Raw genomic sequence first — 14,534 nt, 5'->3', positions numbered from 1 at the left:
TGTCACCACTGAAGTTTATTGGCTTCGCATGTTACTCAAGGATCTCCGCATCTCACTCCCCGTTCCTCCTACAATCTGGTGTGACAACATTGGAGCTCTTGCTCTCGCCTCCAACCCCGTCTATCATGCCCGCACCAAGCACATCGAAGTCGACTATCATTTCGTTCGTGAGAAGGTGGTTAATAAAGATATTCTTGTTAAATTCATCTCTACTCATGACCAACTGGCCGATGTCTTCACCAAAGGACTCACTTCTGCCCGATTTTGCTTCCTCCGAAACAAGCTTAAGGTTGTCTCCGTACCCCCTTCAGCTTGCGGGGGGCTGTTAGAATATACCCCACCAATCACTCCAGCAAATCACATAGACACGTTGCTGTTAGACAAGATTCCCATGCGTGTACCTAACAAATGTTAGTTTACCTCAAGTGCCCATACTGCACCACAACCCACTGCTGTTCGACAAGATTCCCACGCGTGTCCCTAGCAAATGCTACTTTATTCTTTTCTCTCTTGTATACTAATATTATATAATAGTGTGCTGTACATGTCTTAATATATATTCGAAAGTCATCAAAGCAAAGCTTTTTGCTGCTGTTGAAATCAACCTTGCGTAAATCCTTTCAAGACACACGCAAACACAGAGTTTGCACCTTTAAATTGAAGAAAAATCTTAGACATGTCACATGCGTATGCAATGACGAAGGTCTATAGTTCTTGGAGTAATCGTACTGATTCCACGAATAAAAGTAGGCCAACTTTTGGCTTATGTTTGCTCGCTTTTTCCTGGCGGGATTTAGAATTTTGGATGCTGCCGTTTGGGGAAATCAAAGCAATTTTGGATTATAAAGTTGCAAGGGAAAAATATATTTAGCTCCTAAGTTATTAATTGTTTTGGATTTAGTTATTAAGTTTTTAATTTAAAAAATAAGGTTCTTAAGTTTGTCAAAAGTTTTAAATTGATTCCTATATTATTTTATCGTCAATATCATTTGTCATATGTGTTTTCATTTGACATTGTAGGGTTTATGTTAGCACTCAATACAATGTCAATGTCAATATCAAAGTTAACGATTTTCCATCTAATGTTACAAATCTAGAAGATTAGGATGACGAAGAAGAAGGTTTATTTGTTTCTAAAGTTTGATCTTTTTTTTTTTTTTTTTTTTTCTTTTTTTTTCTATGGATGACTTGGTGCTTAATGATGTGACATTGATATTAGGTGCTGATATGTACGCTGATGTATCAACTGAGACACACATAAAATATGACAAACTATTAATTTTGAGAAAAGAAAAATGACAGATGAGCCTATTTAAAATTTGTGCAAAATATAAGGACCATATTCTTGAAATTAAAAACTCAATGACTAAATTCAAATAAGATAAAAACTTACGGATTAAATATGTTTTTTTTTTCTTCAAATTTTAACTTAGATGTAGGTTACATGCCGAACTACCTTCGTCTCTTTCGTCCACAAAAGGTAAGCCAGGGCCTAAGATTAAGCTGAAAGGCGTATTCAATAGAAAACATGTAAATCAGTTTGAATTTGAGATGTAGACCCCAAAGTAGAGATAGAGGCAAAGGTTGCAGCAAGACGGGTTGTGATCGATATTAAATGCTCAGACAAATACTGATATCGTTATGCATACAAGAAGAATATATCTTTTGATTTAAACCTTCAATTAGTGTCTGCATTTCAAATTTCTAACAAAGTCAACGGCACCCTAAGTTTAAACCAAGACTTTATATGTCAGGAACAAAAATACAATGCACATGATTCTTCTATCCAATTTATTGATCGATTACAAAGAGAGATCTTAGGAGATATGCTAAGATTACATGAGGGAAGAAAATAAGGAAACAAGTAATGGCTATATCCCTTGATATACCAATAACGGCAATATCCCTTGATTTATGCAGCCAACTGCTGCCTGGTCTGAAAATTGATGTTCTTTTAGCCAAAATTTAGTTATAGTAATTAACACGAAAAACCCAAAGTTGAGAATATAATTTGGATAAATGAGTATAAAGATTTGTGTTTGAATATGATGATATCAAATTTCGCAAGTTGGGATTGGGATGAACAAGAAGGGAACTACTGGAGTGGCAACAGCTTGTGGCCAAGTTGGGAGCTTCCGACATGCAGTCAAGTCAATATTTTTGACTGAAAGTGGGAGAAATGGGGGAGAGAATTCTTCTTAGAGAGGACTTCATGAGTTTCTAAGAGGAGAGAGATCCCATATTTTACCCTCCTTTGGGGCCTTTTGGGTTCATGTAACATTGGGCCTTTAATTTGACTGAGTCTTGGACCTTGAATCCTAAACTTATTTTCTATTCCTCATAAGATCATCACGATTAATTTCTATGTACTATCATTTTATTCACCTTTTATTCCCTCAATTTTTGATGTGGCGTGGCCTACAATAACATTTTGTGCTTGAAAATGAGTTTCTTTGGTGGGAGATCACACCACATTAGCTTTGGTGGATATATAAAAAAAAATGATATATAGAAATTAGAATTACTCCTCACTCTTATTTTAAATCCCTTACATTCTTTTTCAAAGCGCAGGAGTAGAGAAAATTGTAGGGGCGAGCATGGGCTCATTTGTTCAAGTAGTTTGCTCAGCAAATGAGCCTATATATGCTCGAACATAAAGCTTTTACTATTCTGTGCTCATTAGGACCCTCTCACATCTTTCTGCCTGATTTCAGGAATTGGAGAATTGTAGGATTCCATCCCTATTCGAAATATACATTTTTTTTTTTTTACATCCATTGTTAGGCTAGTTGACATAGCCTATTTTATGTGGTTATTACATTAACCACTTTTAAAAATTAAAAGAATAATCCACTTAAAACACGAGTCAATATGATATATATATATGAATAATGATTCAATGCCACCCAAATATACAACTTTTCACCACCTTACCTATGTGGCAAGGTGGTCCCCCACTACTTTTTGAGTTTTTTTATTTTTTAAAAATAAATTAAGGTAGGTGATCACCTTGCCACATAGACAAGATGGTGAAAAATTGTATATTTAGGTGATAGTGAATCATTACTCTATATATATATATATATATATATATGATTAATGAGGAGAAGAGCTAGTAGCCTTCTCTTTCTAGAAAGAAAAGAAAAAAACGTCTAAAGCCCATTGGATCGTTGGGTGGCTTCTCAGGGCTTCAAAAGCCTGCCTACACTAGGCGAAAGTGCTAGAAAGTAGAAATACGCGAAGGTGCGTTAAGCAAACACTGAAATCCCAAACTGAACTCTCAAATCTGTGGGTAATTTGGCAAAGATGTCAATCGTCCCGTACAATGAGCAAGAGCGCAGTGTGTCCAACCCCTCCTCCAGAGGCTGGGCACCTTCCTGGCCTGAGCTTCCGAGAGAACCACCTTTGGGACCCATTCAGCGATTTGCCTTTCCCTTCCACTTTCCACGCTCTTTCCTCACTCCCTATTATGAACCTCGCTGAATACCAGGGTCGACTGGAGGGAGACCCGAAGAGCCCACGTGCTGAAGGCTTCTCTTAATGTAGAGCATCCCGAGGTCGAGACGGTTAGAGTATCCCGAGGCCAAGATGACTAGAGTATTTCGAGGCTGAGATGGCTAGAGTATCCCGAGGCCGAGACGGCTAGAGTATTCTGAGCTCGATTAATGCGGCTCGATTGTCTCGACCAATACAACTAAAAGATTTCCGAATAATAAGGATTTTCAAATAATAAGGCTAGAAGATTTTCTGATTTGTCAACTGCCAACAAGTTAAAGACCAAGAAAGGAAAAAAAAAAAAAAGACTGTTGACAAACCTCCTGATTCATCTTTTATAAAATCCCTATATTTATATTTTCTTAGTCGTCAATTGGTATTATAGTTGTTATATTTTTCCTAATATGGTTTTCCTTTGACATCAAGTATTTTCATATTATGCTTATTTGTTTTTTAGAGGATTTTATTTCCTTTCATAGTCGAAGGGTTTTTACTATAAGTTTGGAATAATTGTATTGGAAGAGATAATTTTGATTATCAATAAGAATATAGTTTTCTCCTTCAACGTGTTTGTTGAATTTGTGAATTGAGAACACAACTTTTCAATCAAGTTTATCGCTTTTCGCTACGTCAACTGGTATCAGAGCCTTGACCATCCTGGTTTGATGGCAAATGACGGAAACGTAAGTAACCACTCTGACGATGAAGAATGTGGAGTGTAGGCCCTTTGGGCAGTTGTCCATACTCATGATTAGCGGTTTGAACGTATTGAACACGAGATGCAGAAGATGCAACAAAACATCGCTTGGCTTGGGCTTGGTAGCAAAAGGCATCATTATCACAATTGGAATTGCGTCGACGAGATGGCTCATGGCCGACCAGTTGTTGGTCGTGGTCCTACACCACAAGCTGTTAATTCTACCATGAAGAAGGAGTTGCGATTGGGGTAGAAATTCATGCTATCACAATCATCCAGCTCGGGAACAAGGCCAGTAGCAACCCATGCATTCACCACTATCTTAGTGACAATTATCGCCTACCAACCGAGTTCTGGGAGGCAGAAGCAGCAGCTACTTCCCAACCTACCCAATTGAACCACCTCAAAGCAAGAGCGCTAATGACAATAGCCCCACCTGCGCACCCCCAATAATAATTGCAGTGGAGGAGGTAGCGGTTCCCATTAAAGATAGCGGAAAATAAAAGAAAACCGATAAGAAGAAAATTTTAGAGGAAGTGCCACAGAAGGGGCAAGGAGGCCAAAATGCAAAAGGACACCGTCATCATAATTGCGACAAAAGAGAATGTAGATCCGAGTGGAGAAGATAATGTGATTCACACTAAAAAACATGGTGATTATGTTGGATGTGAGTTTTCCAAATCTAATAAAGATGATCATGTCACTTGTGTTTTGCAGCAATTGTCACTCGCACCACAACAAAGAGACAAAAAACAAACCATGTGTCCTTTGGCCATACATGGTTTACCAATGGTGTGAAGGAGGCTAGGACGTCTTTCTCACTTTGCTGATTGGAGGGTTAAATGGAAGCAGAAAAAGACGTCGCGGATGCTGTCCAAATACAAACTTGTCAAGGCCAAAGTTCCTTTGAAAAGTAACACAATGCTGATGTAGAGGCAATAATTCCAATTCCCATTTGAAGCCAATAGTAGATTGAAGGGGAATAAGTGTGTACCGTTTCGATGGACAAAGAAGATCAACATTGGTGAATTGCTCAAGTCCCATCCCCCAGATAAGCCTCAATACATGATCGGAAACTCATGGACAAGTTTTTCTAAAGTGAAGGAGCCTGATGTAGGACCGTCCGAGGCCGAGACGACAAGCGTATCTTGAGGCCAAGACGACTAGAGTATTCCGAGGTCGAGACGGCTATAGTATCTCGAGGCCGAGACGACTAGAGTATCCTGAGGCTGAGACGGCTAGAGTATCCTGAGCTTGATTAATGCGACTCGATTGTCCCGACCAATACAACTAGAAGATTTCCAAATAATAAGGCTAGAAGATTTTCTGATTTGTCAACTAGCAACAAGTTAAAGACCAAGAAGGAAATAAGAGACTATTGAGAAATCTCCTGAATCCTCTTTTAGAAAATCCCCATAGTTATATTTTCTTAGTCGTCAAATAGTATTATAGTTATTATATTTTTCCCTAATATGGTTTTCCTTTGGCACTAAGTATTTTTATTAATTTGAAAATATCTTTTGGCATCAAGTATTTCCATATTATGCTTATTTGTTTTATTTCCAGTCTTAGAAGATTTTATTTCTTTTTGTAGCCGTAGGATTTTTACTATAAGTTTGAAAAAATTGTATTGGAAGAGACAATTTTGATTATCAATAAGAATACAGGTTTCTCCTTCAACGCATTTGTTGAATTTGTGAATTGAGAACACAGCTTCTCAATCATTCTATTGCGTTTCGCTACGTCATCTCTTTCGGGGTTCATGAACGACGACGTGTTGGTAGAGCTCTAAGATGACGAAGTGATCCAGGTGAGCGTCGAGAGCTGCAAGTTCATGAGCAGGTTCGAGGTCCCTGACGATGCGAGGCTCGATGCACAATGGGGTTCTCACTGTGACTGTTTCAAAAGAGGAGGGTAACATGTCCTATTTTTAATAGGTAGCATTTTTTATGCAGTTGAAACAAGAAATTATGGGCATGTTTGGTAACACTTGTTTTTTTATTATATTTTATTATTTTTCAAAAATATGTTTGGGTTATTTTTTTAATTAAAATTCTAGTCAATTTTTATCCAACTTTTTTCTAATTTGTTTCAGATTCTCCATACCATCCAAACATAATTTCAGAAAACAAATTTTCTCATTATTCACAATTTTGAATATAATAAAAATAGTAGAATATAATATAAAAAAAAATCGCATAAACCAATGAGCTCTATAATTTTAAATAAATTGTTGGGGATCTGATTTTTTAGTCTCCTTGAAATGCAATAATTCCTTATTAATTGGGGCAGATGGATTGTGTTGCAAGGCATTGAAATTGTTGGGACTCGAGCTTTTTAAATACTTGCTCAGGTAGTGGGCCTCATCTTGGGTTGCAAATCGTTTATCAAATTGTAACAAATCCCAATGAGAAATGCTAGAGGTACTTACAAACCTTTACAAAAAGAGGTTTACAAACTAAGGTGGAGTCTATGTGGCATTTTATCAATTAAAAAACTTAAACACGTAAGATTCCAGTAAGATTGGTGTTTCATCAATTAAAAAACATAGACAAATAGGATGGAGTTCGGTTGAACTAAGCACACCGGCCGGAAACCCACCATCTCCATGCTCCCACAGTCCAGCCTATTGCAAGAAACCCACCCCATCGGAAGACACAAGCACCTAACCCACCAGAAGACAGCAAATTGCAACTGCCAAAATACCCATCCACTCAAATACCCAGAAACAAACCCACCCCCAACCGAAAATCCAAATCCAAAGCACCACTCCACCGGCATTATCCAGATCGTGGAGCTACCAACCTCTGCGCCACCTCCCTGTGGCGTCGACCCACGACAAAGGATGCCGGAAGCACTACAAAAGCCCATGTCGCTGATCTGTGCCTCGCCACCATCCACCGAGCCGGCCTTGTCGCGCGCATCTGCCACCCTCTCCGGTGAAAGCGTTGACATAGATGGTAAAGGGCGAGGGGATCAGGTCGGCAACCCACTCGGGAGGGGCTTCGGATCAGAGGCGCGTCCATTCCCAAAGGCCATGGACGGCCGCGACTGGAGCTCAGGAGAGGGGATAACGGCCGGCGTGCTGGATTTCTTGGGCTGGCGAGAGGGGAGAACGGCCATGGCCACAGAGATCCGGCGACAGAGAGCCTCGGTGCTTTCTAGAAAGAACAATGATTTTTTTAAAAAAAGAAAAAAGAAAAAAAGAATGATGTCAAAATGCTACATAGACTCTACCTCAGTTTGTAAATCTCCATTTGTAAAGGTTTGTAAGTACCTATAGCATTTCTCAATCCCAATCTTGAATCCTATTTTCTCATAACGTGATTATGAAAAATTAATGACTAACCATACTGAAAAAGTCAAATCCATCACTATTCTTATCTAGAAAAGCATAAAGACAATAATTATAAAAAAAAATAAAAAATAAAAAATTCACATATCTCTTTAAACAATCATTCAATTTTTAATGTACTCCTAATTATTAATTGTCTCAATGTCTTTCATGAATTACCAAACAGTGTCAATGTCCTATAATGACAAAAATATCATTCATAAAATTATAAAATTCTTAAAATTCTATAAAATCAAAAACATATATATATATATATATATATATATATATATATATATATATATATATATATATATATATATATATATATATATATATATATATATATATATATATATATATATATATATATATATATATATATATATATATATATATATTAAATTAAATATTGAAAACAAAAATGAAAAAGAATAAAAAATATATAAACCAACCGGCTACCACGATTACCGGAGCCGATTTTGGCCAACCAGTTATTGAAGCCGGTTGGCGATTTTGGTCAACCGGCTACCCTGGTTACGATTATCGATTTTAGCCAATAACCGATAACCGTAAAATGATGGCCGGCCACCTGATGACAGATTCACAATAGAAATTTTCTAGCAGAAAGGGAAAAAAGAAAAGAACTAGGAGCGAAAGAAAAGTCGGAGTAGAAAATGACACTGGTTATTACCATTTACCAATCAAGAACACCTCAAGGAAAAACAAAGTAGGAAAAAGCACGTCCGCAGTCTAGGTAGAGCACTTTTTCACCAAGCTTATCGAGAAAGTATTTCTTTTCTCACATCTCTTAGCGGGATCTGGGAGGCCAGGCAGCAATTCGTTGATCCAGGTCCACAAGATGGAAGGAAACACAAGCATTTTTTTAAAAAAATAATAATTAGTATATGTGTTGACCCGTCAACTCTCAAGTTGGCGGGTGACTCGAAAATCAAACGGGTTAGCAGATCAAGCCATTTATAATCGTGTTGTAAACGGGTCAACTCCTAACTCATTTAGTCTAAACCTTAATCCTATAACTTTGTGTCGTGTTCGTGTCGGATTTGAGAGTCGTGTCAAAAATTGCTAACCCTAACTACATACAAATTTTTTTTTACTTTTTTATACAAATTCTTTTGACTTTATATTACATCAATTACTTTTTACTACTACTAAAAAAAAAAAAAAAAAAAAAAATATTCAACTCAACAATCTTTTCCAAACATCCCCTATATTCCATCAGGGAAATGCTTTGTGATCGCTTCACCCGTGAACTTCATGTATCTCGTATTAAGAGAAGCACGTAAATGATTTTATTGTTTATGTTAAAATAAATATATGAAATAGAGAATATATGTGAAAGAAAGAAGGAGCGGAAGAGAGAGCGGAAATATATATATATATATATATATATATATATATATATATATATATATATATATATATATATATATATATCATATTACAAGAGACCTCTATATATAGAGAGGCTATGAGTAGTGACAAAAAAACCTTAGAGTAATTAAGATATGGAATAAATTATAATAGGAAAGACAATAATATATTCTAACAATCCTAATAAGAAAGGCAATAATATATTCGAACATCCCCCCTCAAACTCAAGGTGGAAGATTCTGGAACCTTGAGTTTGAAATTATTAGCCAGATTTAAATGCAGCCGAAGTTAATGGTTGGATTAAAACGATGCCAGCGAGAAAGGCTGAAAGTGACCGCCAGAGAACGAAGACAAGCCGTTAATCCCGTTAGGGGCTAAGCCGCAATTGACAATGATGGTCGGAGAACGGTAACTAACTGTCAATCCTGTGAAGGGCCAAACCACATTGTGCCAAAAGGCTGAAAGAATATCTGTTAATCCCATTAGGGGCCAAACCGCAACTTCCAATGATGGTCGGAAACAGAAATTAGCTATTAATCCTATGAATGGCCAAACCATATTGTGCCAAGTTTCGGCAATGAATTGAGCCACAGATCACAACAAAATAGGCAAAAATAAATCGAAAAGAGGGATCAAAATAAGCTCTAATACCATGTTAAAATAAATTATGAAATAGAGAATATATGTGAAAGAGAGAAAGAGCGGAAGAGAGAGTAGAAATATATTAAAGACTAGATTGTATTGAATACTATATATATATATATATATATATATATATATATATATATATATATATATCATATAACAAGAGACAGTTCTCTTACATTTATGGCCTAATCAATTCGGGCCTCAAAATGAATGAAAATTTCTATCCAAAAGTATTGGGCTTAGTTCTCACCCATCTAGAGTAATTTTGCCGACAAAGGATTGCATGCCCTCTATTATTATGACATTGCAGCAGAAAGTGTTTCAAGTGGACAAACGTATGGTCTTGAATCATGCGAATTATTTTGGGAGTTCGCCAGTTGGCACGACAGAGATTGATGGAGAGGCCAGGGGGAACCAAAGCCCTCGGCTTTCCAATTAAAGCCCGCTTTGATGCAGTGGGCCTTCTCTTCTTTTCACACTTCCATCAAAGTAATGTCCACATTGAAGCTTAAGGGGTACTTCCTCCAAATATATTCACGCTGGTGCACTGATTTTAAGGTCGTTTTGTATTTGCGATTTAATAGCGTAATTTAAAAACGTTGTTCGCCTTTAAAATTGTAATTTAATTTTTAAAATTATACATTTTTAAAAAAGTATATTTTAGGTGATTGTAAGAGACTACTTATGAGACTCACCTGCCAAAAATAAAAATTGAGTTGTCCAACTACTTATCCGGTTAAGTAGATTTTATAAACGGTCTCTTAGAGCATTCACATCCGATTATCTATTTTTACCTTAGGCTAGAATAAATAATAAAAACCTAAAAAATTCACTCCATTAGATTATCTAAACAAAAGCTAGAGTAGATCCATTGAGTAGATCCATTTGTGAATAGTGCAACTCTATTCACATATCTAAAATTATTTTATTGTTTTTCTTTGGCCTTTTGTTTTTATTTCATATTTTGTCTTCTTTTTTTTCTTTTTTTATAATTAAAAGATTATTTAATTGTAAAAATACTTATTTTAATAAAATATAAAAAATTTAAATTATTAGATGAAGAATACCTTTTAAGATTTATTAACTAAACTAGATAAAGTGAATTTTAATTAATTATTTTAAATTAAAATATACATAATTAAATGAGAATGCTCTTACACTCACCTTACTTTGTAAATAGGTAAACATATAAATTATTTTACATTTTTTCTTTAAATTTAAGAAAAATTATAGACATCACATGCGTATGCAGTGACGAAGATTTAAACTTGGAGTAATCATGTCGATGGCACGACTTTAGGAGGCCAACTTTGGCCTTTTGGACTTTGTTTGATCGCTTTTTCCTGCGGGATTTGGATGCTTGCTGTTTGGGAAATCGAGGCAGTCCTTGGCTAACAGAGCACTGAGCAGCACGGATTTACTATTTCTTTAAAATTATAGATTTTGAAATTTTTTGAATTTAAATTGTTTTGTGCATGAAAAATATTATATATTAAAAATAAAAAATTACTATTTATGCTTAAATTTTTTTAAAAAGAACCTTATTAAAATGATGTAGAATTTATTTATTAATATATGTAATATTTTTATTTTATTAATTATTTTGATGAACGAATTCTATACCTCTATATTAGCTGGTAAGGATCCATTTGATCCGGCTCCCGTGGGTGAGGGGTTTATTACTATGGATCCGGCTTCCTGTTAAAAAATCACAGCACATCTGCTGTTAGAAAATAAATGGACCAGATTCAATAATAGCAAACGACGTCGTGCGATGTAAGGCAAAACGTTTGGCCGTTAGTTCAACACTTTCGCCGTTTGTTTTCAAGAGGTACTTTTGTTCTGGATCGTCATCCTCTGCGTACCAGCTTTTAAGGGAAAGGGAAAAAGATATGGAAGAATTCAGCGTCTACGATACTTCTAGCAGCTGCTCTTGCTTCCTATTAAACCCTAATCTGTGTTTTCCCCATTTTCGTCTCGGCAAAAACCGTAGCCCCTTTTTCCTCTTTGGCCAATTCACAGCTCACAATCACAAGACTGGATCTTAATCAACAAGTCCCCACTACGAGCAACTCATGAAGGGCGCCAATGAAATAGTAAGGTGCTTGACCAACGTTTTATATTTGCTTTTTGGGTCAATTTTGTTTTATTTTATTGATATGAGTTTGTTTTTTGTAAGGAGTATTTCTGAGTTCATAGTCATGGCTGCGAACACGGAGCCGTTTGAGAAGCTGAATCTTCTACATGTTTTATTTATTTATTTAGTTTTATTTTTTAAGTACATCGAACAACAAAAAAACAACTAACAAGCTTAAAGCAAAAGAAACTAAATACCTAATAATCTAATAGGTGGATCTTTTTTACTTACAATTGGGATTGAGGGCGTGGGAGGAGCAGTAGAAATGCTACTAGAAAAAGATCTTTCTGCGGCCCAGTGTGCTACTAAATAGGTACAGAAGTTTACATTTCTATTAACTTTTTTAGCACTCAAAGAAATGGAAGCCAGGAAGAGAGCCAATGATACCATAGATAATAGAAGAAATGTCCCAGTCATAGGGATTCTTAGGATGTTGTAGAGAAAGAATAACCACTTAAAAGTCACATTCAATAATAAAATTCTCAAAATTGAGAGAGTGAGCGAGAGAAGCAGCTAGACACGCTGCTAAGGCTTCACTAGAATTTGGAAGACATGTTAGACTAATTTATGAATAATATGACATTGGTGATTTCTACAAACCGCTGCTTGTGCTGATCAGAAAGTATCCCGGATAGTTATATCAAAATTGATTTTATAACCAGGATTTATAGGGGGAAGCCAGCGTTCCATTAGAGTTGGGGCTTGATTCCAAGTAGTGAAATGTTCCATAGAAACCTTGTTGATATGCTGTGAGACTTGAAGAGCATTAAAAGAAAAAACATCAGAAATGCTTTATCTTGGTAAAACCACATAAGATCACGCAACCTCTCAGGATTAGACTATGGTGTCTATCTTCGTCAAAGACACTTTTAAGAACGAAAATCAAATAGAACAACTTTTTGATCAAAGTGGATGAATGACTTCAGAATATTTTGTAGATAAGCTAATATTATAATATATAGCTTTATGTTTTGAAACAAGTTTTTGGCAAATGACAACAAACACATACACTATGCGTAAGAGGTTAGAATAAAAAATATCGTGCCTAGTGCTCTTTGGTGAACTCCAATTTATAAACAAGTGAGGCGGTGATATATATATATATAAAAATCAATGAATTTAATGACTCATGGTAAAAAAAACGTTTAAAATATTAGTAGTCAAAAACCATTTAAAATGTTAATGCATCTTAATGACCAAACGGTCAAAGCAAGATTTAATAATATGTAAACACTAAACGGTTATATTTTAAGATTTTATGACTAAACATCATAATTCTTCAAGAAGAAAAAAATAAACGGTCAAAATACTTTAAGACCAAATTATAAAATTGATTTTTCTTTTTCATAAAAACTTATAAACATTTTGAGAAACGGTAATATGTTTTAAATATTTTAAAAAAGAAATAATGTTTGTAACAAATACAACAAAAGAATTGCACCCCGCTATTCGGACAAATGTACAGCTGAAGCATAAATGCTAAAGAGAATCCATTGCTGATTTGCAAAGCGGGCATTCAGTCAAGATAGAGGATGGAAAGATGGCATGTAAGCGGGTCTTTGTAGGAATAATATTTCAAGCAATTTTCCAGAGAAAGTTTATAAGCCTATCAATGAGATTGAGCTTCCATAGGGATTTCCAAAAGGCCAAAGTGGCATTAGGGCAGCAAACTGGCTGGTAAGATTGAATAAGTGTAAGATAAGCCGAACTGATTGAAAACTTACCAAAGCCGGATGGAGTCCTGATGTACTGAGGCTGTGAATTTTGTAGAATGCACATTTTGTTAGAGTGAGAGAGAGAGAGAGAGAGAGGGAGAAATACCTGAAGGAGTGTTGACGATGACTGGTTTTGTTAGTTGCAGTATTCTCAATTGTTCTTGTTGAAGGTTTTTTGTTGGAAGAATAATACAATTTGCAATTGCCACAAGAAAGGAATAGTGATTTTCAAAAATAAAAAATTAACCAAAAAACAAAATAAAATTTGGGCCTATTTTGTACTAGAGCCAAAAATTGAGATAATGTGATAGTAAAAATGAACGTGTGAGTCGACTTCTCTCACACTTATAAAAGAATATTTTTTCTTCTTCTTTGAGGTGCGCCGCACAATAACAAAAAACTGAGACAGTGCAAAAGTAAGAGAGAATGTGAGAAAGCCGGCTGCACCAAATTTCTCAACAAAAGAGAAGTTTGTACTTTTATTTTGGGGAAAAATCTTTTTTGTGCATGGGATAGTAAAATTTTAGTGTATTGGGCTTGTTCCTTTGTGAAAATGTTTTGTAACATTTACCGTAATTGTAGTCTATTGTACGATAATTGCTATCAAAGTTAAGGTTTAGTATTCAGATTGATGATTACAATAAATATAGCGAGCACCAAGTATGAAGCGGAGACGTTTAATGTAAGGAACAACTTCTTTCTTAGGCAAAGAATGATGAAAAATCTTTTGATTAAACAAAAACATTATTGGGAAAGGCAAAGAAATCCAAGAAGATGAACAATGATAAATGGGAAGAGATTCATGCCATGGCTTTTAGTGCAATCCGTCTAAATTTGTCGAATGAAGTTATTACTAATGTGATTGATGAAAAATGTTGAGGTAGACAATTTGACAGTCACATAAATTAGAAAAATTGTACATGGCAAAAAATTTGATTGAATTTTTTTTTTTTAATTTTTGACGAGTTCACACAAGAGGGGATGAGAGATTCAAACTAGTGACCTCCGCTTTTTGAGGTGTGGTCCCCAGCCAATTGAACTACCTCTTGAGGGCAAAATTTGATTGAATTGAATGTGAAGAAACAATCATATATGTAACGCCCTCAAATTATT

This window comes from Alnus glutinosa, chromosome 9, assembly GCF_958979055.1.
Source record: "Alnus glutinosa chromosome 9, dhAlnGlut1.1, whole genome shotgun sequence".
Lineage (NCBI taxonomy): Eukaryota > Viridiplantae > Streptophyta > Magnoliopsida > Fagales > Betulaceae > Alnus > Alnus glutinosa.
This window is presented reverse-complemented; position numbering follows the sequence as displayed.